The 21,334-nt window shown below is 34.6% G+C and overlaps 2 long non-coding RNA genes and 1 other non-coding gene across 3 annotated transcripts; 2 read left to right on the top strand and 1 right to left on the bottom strand.

The window, feature by feature from the left end:
• Positions 1-916: 916 nt before the first annotated feature.
• On the bottom strand, positions 917-20,771 carry LOC145956551 (uncharacterized). Its single transcript, XR_014432799.1, has 2 exons — positions 20,715-20,771; positions 917-1,128 (listed from the first exon to the last, which is right to left on the bottom strand). It is a non-coding gene; the product is annotated as an uncharacterized LOC145956551 (long non-coding RNA).
• Positions 1,584-3,266, top strand: LOC145956550 (uncharacterized). Its single transcript, XR_014432798.1, has 2 exons — positions 1,584-2,129; positions 3,014-3,266. It is a non-coding gene; the product is annotated as an uncharacterized LOC145956550 (long non-coding RNA).
• LOC114915579 (small nucleolar RNA R71) lies at positions 14,850-14,955 on the top strand. The gene has a single exon (XR_003803672.1). It is a non-coding gene; the product is annotated as a small nucleolar RNA R71 (small nucleolar RNA).
• Positions 20,772-21,334: the final 563 nt, after the last annotated feature.

Below are 21,334 nucleotides of genomic sequence, written 5' to 3'. Positions count from 1 at the left end.
GTTGAGTCGCCTCTTGGGCTGTCTGATTGGTTTAGCTCCATCGTCTAAGAGTATCCTATGCATGCAAGTGGATGGGCTGATACCAGGAATGTCCGCCAGGGTCCAACCAATGGCTTTCTTATGCTTTTTTAGAACGTGCAACAATTTCTCCTCTTGAACAACATCAAGGGAGGTGGAAATGATCACTGGCAACTTCTCATCATCCTCCAATTAAGCATACTTGAGGTTTTCTGGTAGAGGCTTTAATTCTGTAATGGGTGCTGGCTGAATAGTAGAAGGAACTAAGGGTTCCACAGCATGTACCTCAACCTGCAAGTCAGATTCATGTGTACTTCCTGAAACATGGTTAGTGCATTCTAACTCTAAAGAAATAATATCCAGAGGTATAACACCCAAAACATCAGATACAAAATCAGATTTGTTTTTGGAACACGAATCAAAATTAGATACAAAAACAGATTCAAAATCAAGCTCAGAAAAAGATTTAGAAACATAATCAGATTCAGTGCATGCAAGAGAAGTATATAGATCATATAGAAAACAATGTTTCTTATCATGAAAAGAATGAAAATCAGAAGCATACTCATCAACAACATCATCAAGTATCTCAGCACGAAAAATAGAATGGTCTTCAGATGGATGTCTCATGGCATCAAGAATATTAAAATGGACAATACTATCACCAAATTCCATGGACAATGTACAAGCATACACATCAATCTTAGTTTGGGCTGTTTTAAAAATTGGTCTGCCTAAAATATGATTGGGACAAATCCATGGGAGAATCCCTCCTCCATATCAAGCACATAGAAATTAGCAGGAAAAATGTGACACCCTCTACCCCAACATACATATACAGTAATTATAAAAAAATATAAAAAATTTTACATCAATAAAAATCAAATTTCCAACTACGTAAGGGTAAAGAGTTCACATTCATAAACTTAATCCAAATAACATGCCGGTAAAATTACAAAGAAATAAAACTGAATTTTCCAAAATAATTTAATAAGAACATCTTAAACTAATCCTATCTATGTCCCGATGTCACATGTCCTATCAGAGCAAAACCCAACATAGAAGCCTAAGCTTCATCACCAACATCCTCAGCCTCACACTGATGATCACCTGTATAATAGTCACAACAAAACAACACGAGAAAAGGGAGTGAGAAACATCTCACTCTGGCTCACAGTGTAGAAATGTACGCCGAATAGCCAAACACAAACAAAACAGGTATAACATAGATAAATTAATAATAACATCACACTCATCCAAGACATAAACCATCACTTTATCACATAACATTAAAAATGCATAAGTATGGACACGGACTACATATTATCATGCATGTGGCGCCAGTAAAACATCACATGGCATATTGCCGCTAGCAATACACGAAGAGTAGTCTAGGAGTACATGCCGGGTCACACCCTCTGCGCAGTCTCACTAGAAGGATATACTACCAGAGTCTCGTCGGGATAGCTAAGCCGCGCAAGATACATCCCATCACACAATGGGCGAGACTGGGTGTAACATCCCAAATTTTATTCAATGAAAAGAAATATTTTTTTTATGTATTTATTATGTGAATAAGTATTTTATTTATGTATTTTACTATTTACGTATACGTATTTTTACTATTTATGTATACGTATTTTACTATTTATGTATATGTATTTTACTATTTACGTATACGTATGTATGAATAGTATTTCACTATGCAATTGCACAGTGAAGGGCGGCTGCACGAGGGACGCGGGTTCAAATTTTATAATAAATTTGAATATAATAATGAATAGTGCATAGTAATTTATAATATTATTTTAATGAATAGTGCATAGTGCATAGTAATTTATAATATTATTTTAATGAATAGTGCATAGTGCATAGTAACTTCAAAAATTCTATAAATAGGGACTTAAGGTTTTGAAAATTTAGAATTCTAGAGAGTAGGAAATTCTGGAGAAATAGAGAGAGAAAGTAAGAAAGAGAGAAGGAGAAAGAAAAGGAGGTTCTGCTCTAGTGTCTTGTTTAAGGAGAAAGAGGAAGAGATTCTGCCCTAATTCCGATTCCTTTTAAGGAAAGATAGAGAGGAGGAGATTCTGCCCAAATTTCTGTAAACCCAGGTAAGGGGGGAGTGGGAAACCTCGCTTGGGGGTGTGGGAATAATTGTTAAATAGTTTGTTTGTTGGATTGGCTCCCGATCCCTTGCCTGTTGTTTATTTCTTTGAATATGTATTATTGATGTGTTTTGTTTTATATCTTATTTATTTACATATTAGAATCTGTTATTTGAATGGAAGGCTAAGCCTCCTAAGTATTTATAAATTTGTAATCTATTATTTAAATGGAAGGCTGAGCCTCCTTATTATCTTATATTACCTTTTAAGCTTCCTACTTTACTTAAAAGATCTTAATATATTATTATTGAAAAATATGATACCTAAGCAACCTCTGGACTGTTGGATTGTTGGACTGTTGGACTGTTGGACTGTTTGGACTGTTGGACTGTTTGGACTGTTGAACTATTGGACTATTAAATTGGATTATTGAAATAATTCTTAATTATGAAATATGAATATGATATGTGTAACATGCTAAAGGTTGAGTCTGTGAATGTATGACATGCATCATATGCACATATTACTCCAGGTGTGCCGCTGAGGCCGCATACCCACGACTAACAAGGTGTACCTTTGGGTCACCCACGATATGCTAACGAGGTGTATGAACACCAATGATAGGTGTACCTTAGGGTCACCGACAATTGTATAGGTGTGCCTTCGGGTCACCAGTGATGAATTCTGCAACTTCCGTATGGCGCCACATGCATACATTAGTGAGTCAAGTCAAGAAAATCATTATACATAAGCATATATGTGAGATTGATTATATATGTGAATTATATTGTGTGTGTGTGTGCTATTTAACTTTTATTTCTATATCTGCAACTGAGTGAGAAGTTTCTCACTCCCTTGTCATTTTTGTGTATATTTAAATTATGATGCAGATAATTAGCATGAGGCTGAGAATGTTGGTGGTGAAGCTTAGGCTTCTGTTTGGGTTTCGCTCTGATAGGATGTGACATCGGGATTAGCTAGACTTATTGTTAAATTATTATTATTTTTCTTTTGTAATTTTTATGTTATTTATGTTGAAAGTGTGTATTTTTGTCATATTATAATTTTACTAAAAGATTATAAGTTAATTCCTAACTAGGAGGCTCTGCCACCTTTACTGGGATTAATCTATAATCTTTATTTTATTATTTCTTGACAATTTGATACTTACAGTTGAAAATTATTAATGTGCATCTTTTACCCAATGATACTTGAGATAATTATTTTATATTAGACTAAGAAAGAATTTATATATAGATGGTTTATATCTATTGTAATTATGTTGGGGTAGAAGGTGTCACATTTAGTGGTATCAGAGCAAGTCGATTTTATCAACCGTGTGTGTTATGTGCTTATCATGACTCTGTTGTGTACTCTGACTATGTCTTGTTTGTTGTGTACTATGATGATGATGTTCGTCTTGTGTTGATATTGTTGGGTTTGAGATTGTTAAGTTAGTTTGTAATCAGAGGAATGATAATCATGATAGTGTTAGCCAACTCGAATTATTAGAACCTTGAATGGGAGGTGATATATTGAGTGTACTAAGAGTTTATGATTGGTGAAGTTTCTGACATCTATAGTTGTAGCAGGTTGAATCTAAAGGTGGTTGTCTCTTTGGTGAGAGATCGAAATGATGTTAATTCCCTTAAGTGTTATTATTGGTATGTTAATTATTTATGGTTTAGGTAGCATGTGAGTTGTTTTGATTGAGAAAAGTAAGGAGAGACTTGAATGAGAAATTAAGTAGTGAATTTGGAAAAAATTGAGGTATTTTGTGGCATTAGATATATTGATACATTATTGCTATTTGGTGTCGAAAATATTTTCATTATAGTTTGTTATGATAGTATGAGTATTATATCGACAAAATTTATATTTTGAGGTCTTTATGAAGAATATGGCTTTAGATATTATCTTTTCAATAGAACTAGGATAAGATGAAACAAAAATCTAGAACTTCAAGTTATGACTGCCTTGGTGATTAGAAATTTAGTAAGCACTGAATTTATTAGTGGTGATATTTGAATCTTTAGCTAAAGAGATGATCTCTTGGAAATCTTATGTCTTCATAAAGAGTTGTAGCTTATTCACTTAACTTTCGTTTGAGATAGGTTTGAAATCACTTGGATGAATACAACTCGGTTTGTCAGGTAGATATATGCTATCATGATATTTTGAGTTGTTAGGCATAAAAATAGATTTAAACTAGATTGTCTAAGTATGAATTTGGATTGTATGAGGTGAGTATTTTAGACCATGAAATTTCTTGCGGAGGAAGATTTACCTAAGTTGTGCTTAAGTGAGAGATACTTGAGTCAATTAGTAAAATCAGGAGTCTTGTTTGATAGTTTATATGAAAATTCAGTGAGTAATTTTTTTTTTTTTTTAACAGCTGTTCATGGTTTAAACTGCTCTCACTATAAAAATTGCTTTTGCCTTCGTTTCTTTGGTTATTAAGATGTTTCAGTTCACTAGGTTGTTTCTTGCCTACCCTTGGAATCAACCGTAAGGATAATCTATATCAGGAATTCTTGAACCTGTGTATATTTTTAACTACCCAAATCATTTCGTTGCTTACTTCTTTGAATTACTTACTATTACCTTTGACTGAATTGACTAGAAAGGAGTTACATTAGTATGGGATAACAATTGAGGAAGTAGTTTTCAAACTCTTAAGGAAAGATTGACTAGTGTTAATATTACTAGATTTTAGTAAGATTATTGTGATATATAAATATGTCTCTGAAAATAGGTTTAGGAAGAATATTGTGGCAAGAAGAAAAGATAGTAGCTTATGTTTCTAAGAAATTGAAAATTCATGAGAAAAATTACCTTACCCATAACCTTGTTAGCGACTTTGTCATTTATACTAAGATTTGGAGACACTAACTATATGATTCTATGGTTGAGGTATTTAGTGATCATAAGAACCTTAAATATCTTTTGACCAAAGGGGTTGAATACGAGATAAAAGAAATAGTTGAAATTTCTTAAGGAGTAAAATTTTGATCTTATTATTTGGCTAAAGCCATTGTGGTGATTGATGTTTTGAGGAAATCTTTATCTTTCATTATGATTAGAGAGATGAATCTTTTTGGCTTAAATTAGAAATTTAAGTTTGGATTATAAGGTTACTTCTAGTATTGTGAGATTAAGTATGAATAACGAAAGGATTGTTGAAGAAAATTATAGGAGCATAATTAGTTGATTTATTTTGGTAACAAGTTATAAGGCTATAGGTTAAGGTGATGGATATGATTATGACTTGGGTGAAGATGAAATGGTGAAACTAGAGAACTGATATGGATACCGAGTGTACATTATGCTTAGGTACCTGATCTTTAGAATTGATCATAGAAGAGTTTGAATTGGTTGTAGATAGAATAGTAAAATTAGTGATCTGATATGTGTATCTAATGCTTAGGTGTTGATGTTGTGGCAAATATCTGGATTACAATGATAACCAAATTATTATTTTGATGATTTAAGGATTGAATTTGATTGCAGAATTTAGAAACTTATGCTTGATGTGTAAGATTACCCTAGTAGCATTGAATTATTTATGTTGGAAGTAACTATCAGATTAATAGATGAGATTAGAGGAACTAGGAGTTAGATCCTTTATTAGTGACCCAAATAAGCAAGAGATTAGAAAGGACACAGTTGGATGTTTAGTTATAAAACTTGAAAGGACATAAGAGTACTCTTAACATTTATTTAGAAGTTACTAAAATGTATCAGAGTGGCGCAGGGGAAGCGTGATGGTCTAATATGGAAAGAGAAGTAGAGAACTTGAATCAAGATATGGAGAGTGAGTTTAAATTTGGAGTGGATGGAGTTTTGAGATTTAAGGATAAGTTGTGCATTCCTAGTGTGCTAGAATTTAATAAAGCAATCCTAGAAGAAGGTCATAAGAGTATCTTTAGTATCCATTCAGAAACTACTAAGATGTACCAAAATCTTAAGAAGATATTTTGTGACCTAAGATGAAGAGAGGAGTAAAGCAATTGTATATTTATGGTTAGCATACTAGAAGTTTTTAAGAATCTTGTAGCACTTAGATGCTCCATTTTGGAAGTAAGATGGTGAATAGATAGACCCTAGTGGAAGATTTGTCTAAGACGCTTAAGAAATTGATTTTGTTTGTGTTTAAGTGGATAAATTCGTCAAGATCTTTCCCTAAGCAAATCCTTTGAGGAAATTGATAAAAGTTGTACATCAACAAGGTAGTGATGTTGCATAAGAATTAGAAGTAAGAATGCGAAGAGTTTACCATTGCAAAAATTTCGGGGACGAAATTTCTAAAAGGAGGGGAGAATTGTAACATCCCAAATTTTATTCAATGAAAAGAAATATTTTTTTATGTATTTATTATGTGAATAAGTATTTTATTTATGTATTTTACTATTTACATATACGTATTTTTACTATTTATGTATACGTATTTTACTATTTATGTATATGTATTTTACTATTTACGTATACGTATGTATGAATAGTATTTCACTATGCAATTGCACAGTGAAGGGCGGCTGCACGAGGGACGCGGGTTCAAATTTTATAATAAATTTGAATATAATAATGAATAGTGCATAGTAATTTATAATATTATTTTAATGAATAGTGCATAGTGCATAGTAATTTATAATATTATTTTAATGAATAGTGCATAGTGCATAGTAACTTCAAAAATTCTATAAATAGGGACTTAAGGTTTTGAAAATTTAGAATTCTAGAGAGAAGGAAATTCTGGAGAAATAGAGAGAGAAAGTAAGAAAGAGAGAAGGAGAAAGAAAAGGAGGTTCTGCTCTAGTGTCTTGTTTAAGGAGAAAGAGGAAGAGATTCTGCCCTAATTCCGATTCCTTTTAAGGAAAGATAGAGAGGAGGAGATTCTGCCCAAATTTCTGTAAACCCAGGTAAGGGGGGAGTGGGAAACCTCGCTTGGGGGTGTGGGAATAATTGTTAAATAGTTTGTTTGTTGGATTGGCTCCCGATCCCTTGCCTGTTGTTTATTTCTTTGAATATGTATTATTGATGTGTTTTGTTTTATATCTTATTTATTTACATATTAGAATCTGTTATTTGAATGGAAGGCTAAGCCTCCTAAGTATTTATAAATTTGTAATCTATTATTTAAATGGAAGGCTGAGCCTCCTTATTATCTTATATTACCTTTTAAGCTTCCTACTTTACTTAAAAGATCTTAATATATTATTATTGAAAAATATGATACCTAAGCAACCTCTGGACTGTTGGATTGTTGGACTGTTGGACTGTTGGACTGTTTGGACTGTTGGACTGTTTGGACTGTTGAACTATTGGACTATTAAATTGGATTATTGAAATAATTCTTAATTATGAAATATGAATATGATATGTGTAACATGCTAAAGGTTGAGTCTGTGAATGTATGACATGCATCATATGCACATATTACTCCAGGTGTGCCGCTGAGGCCGCATACCCACGACTAACAAGGTGTACCTTTGGGTCACCCACGATATGCTAACGAGGTGTATGAACACCAATGATAGGTGTACCTTAGGGTCACCGACAATTGTATAGGTGTGCCTTCGGGTCACCAGTGATGAATTCTGCAACTTCCGTATGGCGCCACATGCATACATTAGTGAGTCAAGTCAAGAAAATCATTATACATAAGCATATATGTGAGATTGATTATATATGTGAATTATATTGTGTGTGTGTGTGCTATTTAACTTTTATTTCTATATCTGCAACTGAGTGAGAAGTTTCTCACTCCCTTGTCATTTTTGTGTATATTTAAATTATGATGCAGATAATTAGCATGAGGCTGAGAATGTTGGTGGTGAAGCTTAGGCTTTTGTTTGGGTTTCGCTCTGATAGGATGTGACATCGGGATTAGCTAGACTTATTGTTAAATTATTATTATTTTTCTTTTGTAATTTTTATGTTATTTATGTTGAAAGTGTGTATTTTTGTCATATTATAATTTTACTAAAAGATTATAAGTTAATTCCTAACTAGGAGGCTCTGCCACCTTTACTGGGATTAATCTATAATCTTTATTTTATTATTTCTTGACAATTTGATACTTACAGTTGAAAATTATGAATGTGCATCTTTTACCCAATGATACTTGAGATAATTATTTTATATTAGACTAAGAAAGAATTTATATATAGATGGTTTATATCTATTGTAATTATGTTGGGGTAGAAGGTGTCACACTGGGACTTCCAAACCGAGCTATCCCCAAGGACTAATCCCCAAAGCTTTTACACTAGGGGGCCTTCTCTGGTGGTGTATTCCATATCGTACCCTTAAAACACTTATGCAAATGATGCATGTCAATCAAGACTCTATGCATTCTCATATCACATTATCATTTCCCATGGTCATATCACATCATCGCATTTCGTCATCATATTTCATTATCACATTTCATATCCCATCTCTCAATCTCATTTCACTTTACATCATCATATTCACAAAGTCTCCATAGAACACTTTAATTTATATCAAAACTCGTTTATTTATAAAATTAAATACATATTTTTACATCTCATCAAACAAGGAATATAACAGAAAAATCCGAAATCAAAACAGAAAATATTTCATATTTTGCCTATTTCTCATAGGGTTTCCCGCAGGAACCCATAGAGCACTCTAGATCATATTAAAACATATTTATTTTCAAAATTAACCACATACTCATGCATCACATCCAACAAGGAACACAACAAAGTAATCAGAAGGCAAAATAGAAAACATTCATATTTTGCCCTTTTCTCATAGGGTTTCCCATAGGAACCCATAGAGATCTCAAGTCATACAATTAATTGCATATAAGAAAAATAATAAGTAAAACAGATACAATTGGGAGAAACCCCTCATACATGAGCATACATAAAAATACAACAAACACAGGATTGTGGGCCAATCCCACTACCCAGCATACAATCCCACACCCAGAGCGAGGTTTCTCACTCCCCCTTACCTGGATGAGCAGAAGACAAAGGTGTGATCTAAGGTCGTTCCTGAGTACTCTTCCTTTGAGCTCTTTGTTTCTCCTTTTTTTTTTCCTAACCCTTCAGAACGCAAATGAGGTAGATAGGGTTAACGCTACCTGACTCCTTAAAATTAATCCATTGGGCTGGGTCAACCCAACCCATTTTCCTTCTCTTCTAACCCACTTCTCTTTTTCCTCAAAATAATTAAATAAAATAAATACATGTATTTTATAAAATATTTTTCCTCTATAATAATATTATATTTCTGACCCAAAATATAATAATATAATTTCAATAACAAAATATCATATAAAATCAATCTTCTCTTAAAACATATAAATATTTATTTAAATATGCTAATAAAAAATACTTATTTAATACGTACAAAATAATTGTCCAAAACAATAATTATTTAAAACGTACAAAATAATATTCTTCTATAATTATTAAAATAATTATGACCAAATACCATATAATAATAATAATTATTATAATAATAATAATAATAACTTTATTGAAAACTGGGGTGTTACAATTCTCCCCTCCTTTTAAAAATTTTGTCCTCGAAATTACCTGAAGTAAATAAAAATGGATATGTCTCCTGCATTAGACTTTCTAATGTTCCACCTTAGGCTTTTGGAATACTACACACGAGTCCACAACTTCCTCTACTCCTCTCTTCACCTTAGACCAGCACGCTTCCGCTACGTCACTCTCATACATCCTCCTAAGGTCCTAATCCATCTAATAGCTCCTAAGTGAATACTAAGAGTACTCTTATTGCCTTTTTCTAAGATCATCTTCCTTAATTCGGGATTATTAGACACATAGATTCTATCGTGAAACCACAAAACACCATCAACTTCCACTCGAAAAGGGCTATCTATACCCTTACCAATCCTCTCCACTTGGTTCACTAAGAAAGGATCTAACTCTTAGGCTCCTCTAATCTCATCCATTAATTCACTAGTCACCTTCGACATACTCAATTCAATGCTTCTAAGGGTAAGCTCACAAATCAAGCTTAAATCTCTAAACTCTTCAATCAAATTTAACCTTTAAATCATCAAAATGATAGATGAAAGATCATCCTACTCAAGACATCTGTCACCACATTGCCTTTACCTAGATAGCAACTGAGATTAAAATCCTAGTCCTTAAGAAATTCCAACTATCTCTTTTGGTCAAAATATATTTAAGACTCTAACAATCACTAAATACCTCAAGCTTAGAATCATATAGGTAGTGTCTCCAAATCTTAATGTAATATCATAACCACTAACTCATAGATAAGGTAGTTCCTCTCATGAATTTTCAATTGCCTAGAAACATAAGCTACTACCTTTCTTTCTTGCATCAACAATGCATCCAAATTCATCTTATAAGTACTACTATATACCACAAAAGGCTTACTAAAATCCAATAATATTAACACTAGTCAATCTTGCCTTAAGAGGTGGAACTACTCTCATACTTACTATCCCACATAAAGAGAATACTCCTCCTAGTGAATGTAGTTAAGGGCAATGCTATCTTAGAAATTCCTTCAATAAATCTCCAATAATAATAAGCTAACCTCATAAAACTCTTATTCTCACTAACTGGCTTAGATGTCTCCCCACTTAAACACAACTTCTACCTGAGACAGATCCATGTTTACCACAACTGGAATTTATAGGAACTAGAAAACTTATCTCATATAATAATAAAAATAATAATAAAAAAATAAAATAACATAAAATAAGATAAAATAAAGTAATACTTAGATAACTTAACATACAACCGTCTTAGATATATCTCCACCCTCAACTACAATATGATCATATCACACCCTAAGATCAATCTCACTAACCACACGACATTCACCAATTGATCCCTAAGATCATCTATCCACATATCAACATACATGCATATTAAATCATATTAGAATACCTACTTTAAACCTTCAAATATACCATCCATAAGCATGTACATGAACAACCCTTACCACATAACATCATACAATCTTAAACAACCTCTCAATCCACATGAAAACACCTCAAAACATCTTAACAAAATCAATTCTTATCCTTGCATTGCCTACTAACCCAAAAACATTATTACAGCCTACTTCTCCTTTCAACAACTATCAAAGAAAATAACACACAGAGAGTTCTACTCATCCAAATGATCTCAAACCTATCTCAAACGAAAGCTAAGAGAATAAGATACAACTCCTATGAAGACATAAGATTCTAAAAAGATCATCTTCTTAGCTAAAAATCTCAAAAACCGCAGCAGATATACTCAGCGCTTACAGCTAGACCTTTGATCACCAAAGTAGCTATAACTAGAGTTCTAGACCTCCGTTTTACCTGATTCCAGTTCCATTGGAAAGATAACGTCCAAGGCTACAACTTTTGTGAAGACTATAAAATCTAAATCTGTCAATACGGTACTCATACTGGCACAACAAAACTGCAGCGAAAATATCCTCTACACCAAACAGCAATAGTATATCAATATATCTAAGCCCACAAAAATACCTCAACCCTTCCAAACTCACACCTCAACTTCATATTCAAGCTTTCCACTACAATCCTAAACCAAAACAACTCACATATTCAGTATAAAAGGATTAGAAAATAAAATTCACATGCTACCTAAACCATAAAAGGTCAACATGCAACCATCAAACTCTAGAAATCATCAACACTTCAATCACTCCTTAAGAATACCAAAACTCCAATTCTCAACATACATCATCCTTAGATTCAATCGCTACAACTATAGCTTTAAAAAATTCCACCAATCGTAAACTCTTAATACACTAAAAACAATCAATGTCTTACCCAAGTCTAAGGCCTCAATAGTTCTTATAATATTAGCACAATATCTCGTCTACCACTACTCGCACATATGCTTGCAACACAAGCGATATCACTCAACCACTACTTCTTCCGTAAGCAAGAAGTATCAAACAAATAAGCAATCATAAGAATGAAGAAGAGCGGTCATAATGGTATTAGCTAACACTATCATGACTATCATTCCTCTAATTACAAAATAACTTAACAATATCAAACTCAACAATATCAACACAAGAAGAACATCATCATTATCAAAGCAAAACATCATCATAATACACAAAAAACAAGACACAGTCAGAGCACACAACAGAGTGGTGATAAGCACATAACACACACGGTCGATTGGATCGACCTGCTCTGATACCACTTAATGTGACACCCTCTACCCCAACATACATATACAGTAATTATAAAAAAATATAAAAAATTTTACATCAATAAAAATCAAATTTCCAACTACGTAAGGGTAAAGAGTTCACATTCATAAACTTAATCCAAATAACATGCCGGTAAAATTCCAAAGAAATAAAACTGAATTTTCCAAAATAATTTAATAAGAACATCTTAAGCTAATCCTATCTATGTCCCGATGTCACATGTCCTATCAGAGCAAAACCCAACATAGAAGCCTAAGCTTCATCACCAACATCCTTAGCCTCACACTGATGATCACCTGTATAATAGTCACAACAAAACAACACGAGAAAAGGGAGTGAGAAACATCTCACTCTGGCTCACAGTGTAGAAATGTACGCCGAATAGCCAAACACAAAAAAACAGGTATGACATAGATAAATTAATAATAACATCACACTCATCCAAGACATAAACCATCACTTTATCACATAACATTAAAAATGTATAAGTATGGACACGGACTACATATTATCATGCATGTGGCGTCAGTAAAACATCACATGGCATATTGCCGCTAGCAATACACGAAGAGTAGTCTAGGAGTACATGCCGGGTCACACCCTCTGCGCATTCTCACTAGAAGGATATACTACCAGAGTCTCGTCGGGATAGCTAAGTCGCGCAAGATACATCCCATGCACACAATGGGCGAGACTGGGACTTCCAAACCGAGCTATCCCCAAGGACTAATCATATAATAATATAATTTCAATAACAAAATATCATATAAAATCAACCTTATCTTAAAACATATAAATATTTATTTAAATATGCTAATAAAAAATACTTATTTAATACGTACAAAATAATTGTCCAAAACAATAATTATTTAAAACGTACAAAATAATATTCTTCTATAATTATTAAAATAATTATGACCAAATACCATATAATAATAATAATAATAATTATAATAATAATAATAACTTTATTGAAAACTGGGGTGTTACAAAAAATCAGTTCACCAACCCGAACTAAGACATCCTCAATGAAACCTGTAGGGTGGGCGACACTTATATTTGCCAACTGTATCACCACACCCGTAGGTTGCATAGGACCAAGAGACAAAGATTTAAAAATGGACAGAGGCATGACATTTATAGAAGCACCCAAATCAAGCATGGCATTTTCAAATTTGTTATTCCCAATAATACAAGGTATGCAGAAAGTACTTGGGTCCTTACATTTTTTAGGAATGTGCGGAACAAATTTACCTATCAAAGCAGACACATTTCTGCCCATGCTAATTCTCTCATTTCCCTTCATTTTCCTCTTATGAGTGCATAGCTCCTTCAAGAATTTTGCATATCTCGGGATTTTCTTTATGGCATCAAGTAGAGGTATGTTCACCTCCACCTTTTTGAAGGTCTCCAATATCTCCTTATCCACCTCTTCCATCTTTTTGCTTGGAATCAATTTAGGAGGAAATGGAAGAGGGATAGGAGGCTGCTGCAAATCAGAATTGGTGCTGGAAGAAGGTCCACCTGAATGAAAATTTCGGGCACCAACTGGTTCATCATTTTGCTCAGGCGTAGATGCTGGAATTGGTACTAGCACAGGTGCATATGGAGGTAGAGGTACTGCAGTGGGTATGTCAATCTGTTTCCCCGACCTCAATATGATGGCACTCACATTTTTTAGATTCTGCACAATTTGTGAAGGCAACTTATCTGAATTTTGAGACTGTGCTTGATTAAGTTGAGTAGCCATCTGCCCCATTTGATTGGTTAAGCTCTGAATGGAAGCTTTGGTCTCTTGCTGGAATTGCATATTTTGAAGAGTCATCTGCCTCACTAACTCCTCCAATGAAGGTTCAGAAGTAGAAGGTTGAGGAGCTGATGGTGCAGGAGCTTCGTGGTGTCTCTGTTGCTGCTGTTGGATAGGGGGAGGCACATATCTGCTGGGACCAACATTGTTTTAGAAGGGAAGGGATGGCTGTTGTTGCTGTTGCTAGTTAGACCATCTGAGATTGGGATGATTTCTCCAACCTAGATTGTACCTATTGCTGGAGAGGTCATAACTCTGTTGTTGTTATTGCTAGACAGGAGGTTTGTTGTAAATATTTGCAGCATATGCCTCTGGATGCTCATTTACTCTTGACTGCTATAGAGAAGGGCATACATTTGTGTGATGATCTATTAAAGAACAAAGGCCGCAGACCCTTGCTACAGATGCAAATTTTTGATTTGCAGCAAGTTGAGTCACCATGTTGACTAATGCATCAAGTTTACTCTCCAGCTTTTTATCTGCATCAGTGGCCACATCATGAACTGCTCTGATGACAATTGCATTGTCGTTTCTGGTACTAAATTGTTGAGAGTTGGAGGCCTTTTTTTTTCTATCAAGTGCCTGGCTTCAGCTAGGGTCATATGACCAAGTGCTCCACCACTTGCAGCATCTATCATACTCCTCTCCATGTTATTCAGCCCCTCATAGAAATATTGCAGCAACAACTGCTCAGAAATCTGGTGGTGAGGACAACTTGCACACAACTTCTTGAATCTCTCCCAGTACTCATACAAGCTCTCTCCACCAAGTTGCCTTATCCCTGATATATCTTTTCTGATTGCAGTGGTCCTCGAGGCAAGGAAGAATTTCTCCAGAAACATTCTTTTCAGATCATCCTAGCTAGTGATGGACCTAGGAGCCAAATAATACAACCAATCTTTAGAAACTCCCTCCAATGAGTGTGGAAATGCCTTCAGGTAAATGTGGTCCTCTTGAATATCAGGAGGCTTCATGGTAGAACAAACAATATGGAACTCCTTTAGATGTTTATGCGGATCCTCACCTGCATGACCATGAAACTTGGGCAACAAATGGATTAGTCCAGTTTTAAGCACAAAAGGAACATCCTCTTCAGGATATTGAATGCATAAACTCTCATATGTGAAATTAGGTGCAGCCATCTCCCTAAGAGTCCTCTCACGAGGTCCATTATAAGGTTGTTCACCCATGTTTTCTAGTTGACTTGAATCAATCTCAGATACAACACTTACACTATGACTATGACTATTACTATGACTATCACTATCTAAAGATGGAATGCTATACTCTCTAATTAGTCTATGGAATTTCCTATCAATCTCAGGATCAAATGGATGCAAAAAACTTGGGTTGCTCCTAGTCATGCACTACATGCAACACATGCATCAGGACACGTGAACAATAGGGGTAAAATGGGAATTTCCATGAAAACTCAGAAAACATAAAAAATAATGCACCAATATCATCCTAAAATCATTAGAAACTACCACAAAAAATTTGAGAACAAAATTCAAAGCCTAGCTATATGAACTACCTAAGAAAAGTTTGGAAAAATAGGGAAATAAAACTTCAAAAATAGAAAAAAAAATAGTAAACGACATTTTTTTGAAAATCTAGCTGAGGCCAAATAGTATGGATGTCTGGGTTTGATAGATCTTTTTTTTTTCTACACAAAATGAAAAAAAAGTTTGCCTAATTTCGATAACCAGAGCCAAAGTTATGGCCCTTTGAAGTTTTGCTGAAAACTATTTTAAAAAATTTTGGTATCTCCAAATCTTGACCAAACTATGTTCCCTAGCTATTTTTTTACACAAAATATAGGTTGAAAGAAGTTACCACACAAAATTTGAGGCAAAAATAACAAGTCTAGCTATCAAAACCAAAAATCACAATTAATTGGAAAATTCAGCTACTATTCAACACTATTCACGCGCACCAAAATTGCACCAGATTTTGCACCACATTTGGAAAACTTCCGTACCATTTTCCCACATTTTTGGCACCCAAACAGAGGAGTAGTAGACAGCCAAAATAGAGTATTCCTACACACACTAAAACGAAAACAGAGTACACACTAAAACACACCAGAAAATGCACCAGAAAACGCACCAGAAATTCTTTTCAGCTGATTTTTCTGATTCTACACTTATGGACCTTGCAAGAATTGAAACTCAACACAACACAACAATGATTTAGCACACCAAAAGGAATCAATATAATTGGTCAATGAGCTATGGAATGTAATAAAGATCAATTATGACAAACATATGACAGCAAATGCACCAAAAAATCAAACTCGAGTTACTGTTCCATTGGTTTACTGTTGCATTGGTTCTCTAATTGCACCAGACTCAATAGCATGAATTCTTCAACTGAAAAACTTGCTAGACCTGAAATGAATAATAACAAACACAATTACACAACATAACATGCAGTATGACCCGAAAATGCAAGCATCAACTAATACACTGAAACTGATATACTCAAAACACACAAAACTTAATAGAGACTCTAAAACACAAAACACACAAAACTTAATAGAGACTCTAAAACACAAAACACACAACAAAACAAACCAAAAATAAATATCACACAGCCACATAGCCTTTTACAGAAATCGATGATCCCCGGCAACGGCGCCAAATTTGATCGATGCCATACTCGGTCAAATAAATGCAATTAAAATGCAGTACTAGGAAGTGACTCCTAGGTCGTCTCCCAAGGACCAGTTCTTTCTGTCAAAGGATCAAACACGTAGTTGGGGGGGTTTGAGCAGATTATCAAAATTAAATAAAATAGAGTAGAGATATGAATTAATTGCAGTAATTAAAATAGGTCAGACCCTTGAACATAATGCACCTCTGATATCCTCGGTTCACGAAAGATAATCTATCTGAACTTAATCTTGTTCAGTCCAGATTAACCAACTAAGCGAAGATTAACCTAAGACCTCACTACACGAATTAAGCAAACGTGAACCTTGTCAGACTACCTTCCTCAGGATTAATCAACCTGAGATACTGAATGCAAACAACCCAAAGTCATTAAGCATGACTCAAATGTTGAACACCTCAAAATAGATACCTCATAATGGAGAATCAAGCAGAGCAGAAATGCAATGCACAGAGAACCTCCATCAGAGGGTTACAATCTGCCCAAGGACCCAACCCTGGGGTTTTAGCCCTCCATAAAATCAAAACACAGCAGTAGAGACATAATGCTAAACATCAAAACGAATGGAATAGTGCAGAATGAAAATGGCAGCAAAATGGGAAAACTTGAAGAAAACAAAAAACGCAGGATAACAATAGAACAATGAACTGAACAACAGAAAATGAATATTGCAGAAGAACAACAAGAACATAAATTAAAACAGAGCATTGAAGACGAAACGAAACTGTATAGATGAATAGGTAATACTGGGCCTGATTCTGTCTCACAAGGAAGAACAAGAAAAAACAGAGAAAAATAAGGCTGCAAAACAAAATGAAAATTCCATCACATAATGGAGGCTACCCCTTTGCATGGCAACCATCCCTAGGTTAAGTCTGACCTAGAATGACTAATGGGCCCCCAATAAATACAAGTCTGACCCAAACTACAATAAAATAAAATATAAAATGAAATTAAATGCTGAGATGGAAAATGGTGCAGCGGTGACATGGCAGATGATGTGGCAGCTCCTCTTAAAGTCCAAAAATTAATTCCAAGCCCAAATAATTATTAAACTGCCCTGAAAATAAAAATTGGAATAATTAGATTCAGAAAATTCAAATTAGTTAAAATATGAATTACCGGCCTAATTAAAGCCCAAATAGAAAATAGTGTAGAATATAAACAATTAAGCACAAATCAGAGATTAAAATAAGTATAGAAAGGTAAGAAAATAAGGGAAATAATGACTCATCACCGGGCATTCTTTAATTGATGAGATCTTTAAAAGGATGTCTAAACCATAGGTCGCGAGATCTGAAATTTTTGGGTTTCGACAGAAGGCGACTCCGCTGGAGACGTTTTAAGAGGGTCAGGCCCAAATTGTGACACCCTCTACCCCGCATATCATAACACATAATAATAAAATTTGAATAATATAACACTTTATAATTAAAATATTAAACGTGTTCAGATAGAGAGTACCACATGCATAACTTAACAAAATCAGCAAAAATTTCAAAAAATAAAAGTAAAGTTTCCAAAAATAATTTAATAAGTGAACATCCTAATCTAATCCTATCTACGCCCTGATGTCACATGTTCTATCAAAGCAAAGCCCAACTCTGAAGCCTAAGCTTCATCGCCTACATTCCCAGCCTCATGCTGATAATCACCTGTATAACAGTCAAAGGAAAACAACAAAAAGAAAAAGGAGTGAAAAACATCTCACTCTGGCTCATAGTGTAGAAATACACACCGGATAGCCAAATACAAACAAGACAAATATAACATAGATATATTAATAACAATATTACATCTCACTCATCCAAGACATAAAAATATCAATTTATTTTATAACATTGAAAATGCACATGTATGGAGACAGACTACATATTATCATGCATGTGGCGCCAGTAAAACATCACATGACATATTACCGCTAGCAATACACGAAGAGTATTCTAGGAGTACATGCCGGGTCACACCCTCTACGCACTCTCACTAGAAGGATATACTACCAGAGTCTTGTCGGGATAGCTAAGCCGCACAAGATACATCCCATGCACACAATGAGCGAGAATGAGACTTCCAAACATAGCTATCCCCAAGGACTAATCCCCAAAGTTTTTGATGGACTCCTTCCACCAAGGGGATGAACAAACGTCAATGGTGAAGAGGAGCTCCTTGCCAAGGCCAAGATAGTGACCTTAGGGGGTGGATGTTCCTTCAAGGGTGAGGCTAAGTGATGGTGGGTGTGAAAGGTGGAGTCTTGGGCGAATAGGAGAAAGGTTGGGAGGATGTTGTTTTTGGGTGTTCTAGTTGGCTCTCTTCACCAAGTGGAGATGAAGGCCACTCAAGGTAACCCTAAACTCACTCTAGGGAGGAGATAGGAGAGGTAGGCCATGTAGACCTAGTGACTAAGGAGAGGATTTGAGGCAAAAATGCTCACTCAAATTCATATATTCCAAAGTATTTACATGATGCATAGCCTAGGGTATTTATAGGAGTGAGAGGTATATAGGGTTGCATTTGGAGAGTGCATGGACGAAATTCACAAGTCAAATGCACACCAAATGAAATGCAAATGAACCCTAGATGCAACTTGGTGGCCAAGGATGGAATCTTTGGGATTAGTTAGGCTACATCTTGGTGCATGATAAGACCATGCAACCTTTGCCCTCCACTTGGGCCTAAGCCTTTCTAACACCAAAAATAGGTCCAAGAGCCACAAAAAATTTGTCTAGGTTTTGTTCCCACCCTAATCAAATACCTTAGCCCAAAAATAAAAACCTATGATCTAAAGCACCCCATAATACAAGGGTAAAATGGAAAATATAAAAGAAAATAAATCCTATGACTAAAATACCCCAAAATACAAGGGTAAAATTGGAAATACAAGTAAAATAGATCCTATGTCTAAGATACCCCAAAATACAAGGGTAAAAATGGAAAATCAAAGACAAGGGCAAAATAGGCATAAAGATAAATTCTAGGCTATCAAAGCATAAGAGAGTGATTAGTGTATTTTAATCTTGAGAAGCATGTCTTCTAAGGTTTTGACTTCCCTATCCTCTTCCACTCTCTTAGCCATTGGCTTAGTGATGGTTCTCACATGAAGCTCCATGGATGGTCCTCCATCAGTTTTTACACTAGGGGGACTTCTCTGGTGGTGTATTCCATATCGTACCCTTAAATCATTTATGCAAATGATGCATGTCAATCAAGACTCTATGCATTCTCATATCACATTATCATTTCCCATGGTCATATCACATCATCACATTTCTTCATCACATTTCATCATCATATTTCATTATCACATTTCATATCTCATGTCTCAATCACATTTCACATTACATTATCATATCACATTATCACATTTTCTCATCAGGTTCACAAAGCCTCCACAGAGCACTTTAATTTATATTAAAACTCGTTTATTTATAAAATTAAATTCATATTTTTACATCTCATCAAACAAGGAATATAATAGAACAATCAGAAATCAAAACAGAAAATATTCGTATTTTGCCTATTTCTCATAGGGTTTCCCGCAAGAACCCATAGAGCACTCTAAATCATATCAAAATCTATATATTCTCAAAATTAATCACATACTTACACATTACATTCAACAAGGAATACAATAAAGCAATAAGATAGCAAACTAGAAAACATTCATACTTTTCCTATTTCTCATAGGGTTTCCAATAGGAACCCATAGAGATCTCAATTCATACAATTAATTGCATATAAGAAAAATAATAAGCAAAACAGATGCAATTAGGAGAAACCCCTCATACATGAGCATACAAAAAAAAATAACACACACAGGATTGAGGGCCAATCCCATTACCCAACATATATTCCCACACCCAAAGCGAGATTTCTCACTCCCCCCTTACCTCGATAAGCAGGAGCCGAATCTTGTTGGTCGCCCCCTCTAGGTTCCCCTTCGTCATCAGAGAGAAAGGGGGAAAATGATTAGAAAATGAAAAAAATGAGTTTTAGAGAGTGCTAAACGCTCTATTTATAGGCATCAGGCCGCGGCCAAAATGGCCTGTTCGAAAACCGGAACGGCCCGTTCTGGACTCCTTCGTCATCTAAAAAATATGCAACTGGAACGGCCCGTTCTGGACTCATTAGTGATATGTAAAATATGTAACCGGAACGACCCGTTCTTCAACCGGAACGACTCGTTCTTCAACCAGAACGGCCCGTTCTAGGTTCGAACTTTGCTTATAAAATCATGTACCGGAACGACCCGTTCTTAAATCGAAACGGCCCGTTCTGGTTTGAAATTTTGGTCATAAAATATAAAATATTTTTTTTGTAAATAATTATTATTAAAATATTCATATTCATTAAAAACATCTAAAATATTTTATAAAACCCATTTAATTTGTTAAAATAATCATAAGAAATTATTCTCTATATATAAAAATAATAATTACAATTAATCATTATATTGGTAAAAATTTTCAGGATGTTACAATTCTCCCCTCCTTTTAGAAATTTCGTCCCC

This window comes from Cajanus cajan, chromosome 3 (assembly GCF_000230855.2).
Source record: "Cajanus cajan strain Asha chromosome 3, NIPB_CcT2T_4, whole genome shotgun sequence".
Lineage (NCBI taxonomy): Eukaryota > Viridiplantae > Streptophyta > Magnoliopsida > Fabales > Fabaceae > Cajanus > Cajanus cajan.
The sequence above is the reverse complement of the archived record's forward strand: the minus strand, read 5'-3'. Positions and strand labels throughout refer to the sequence as shown.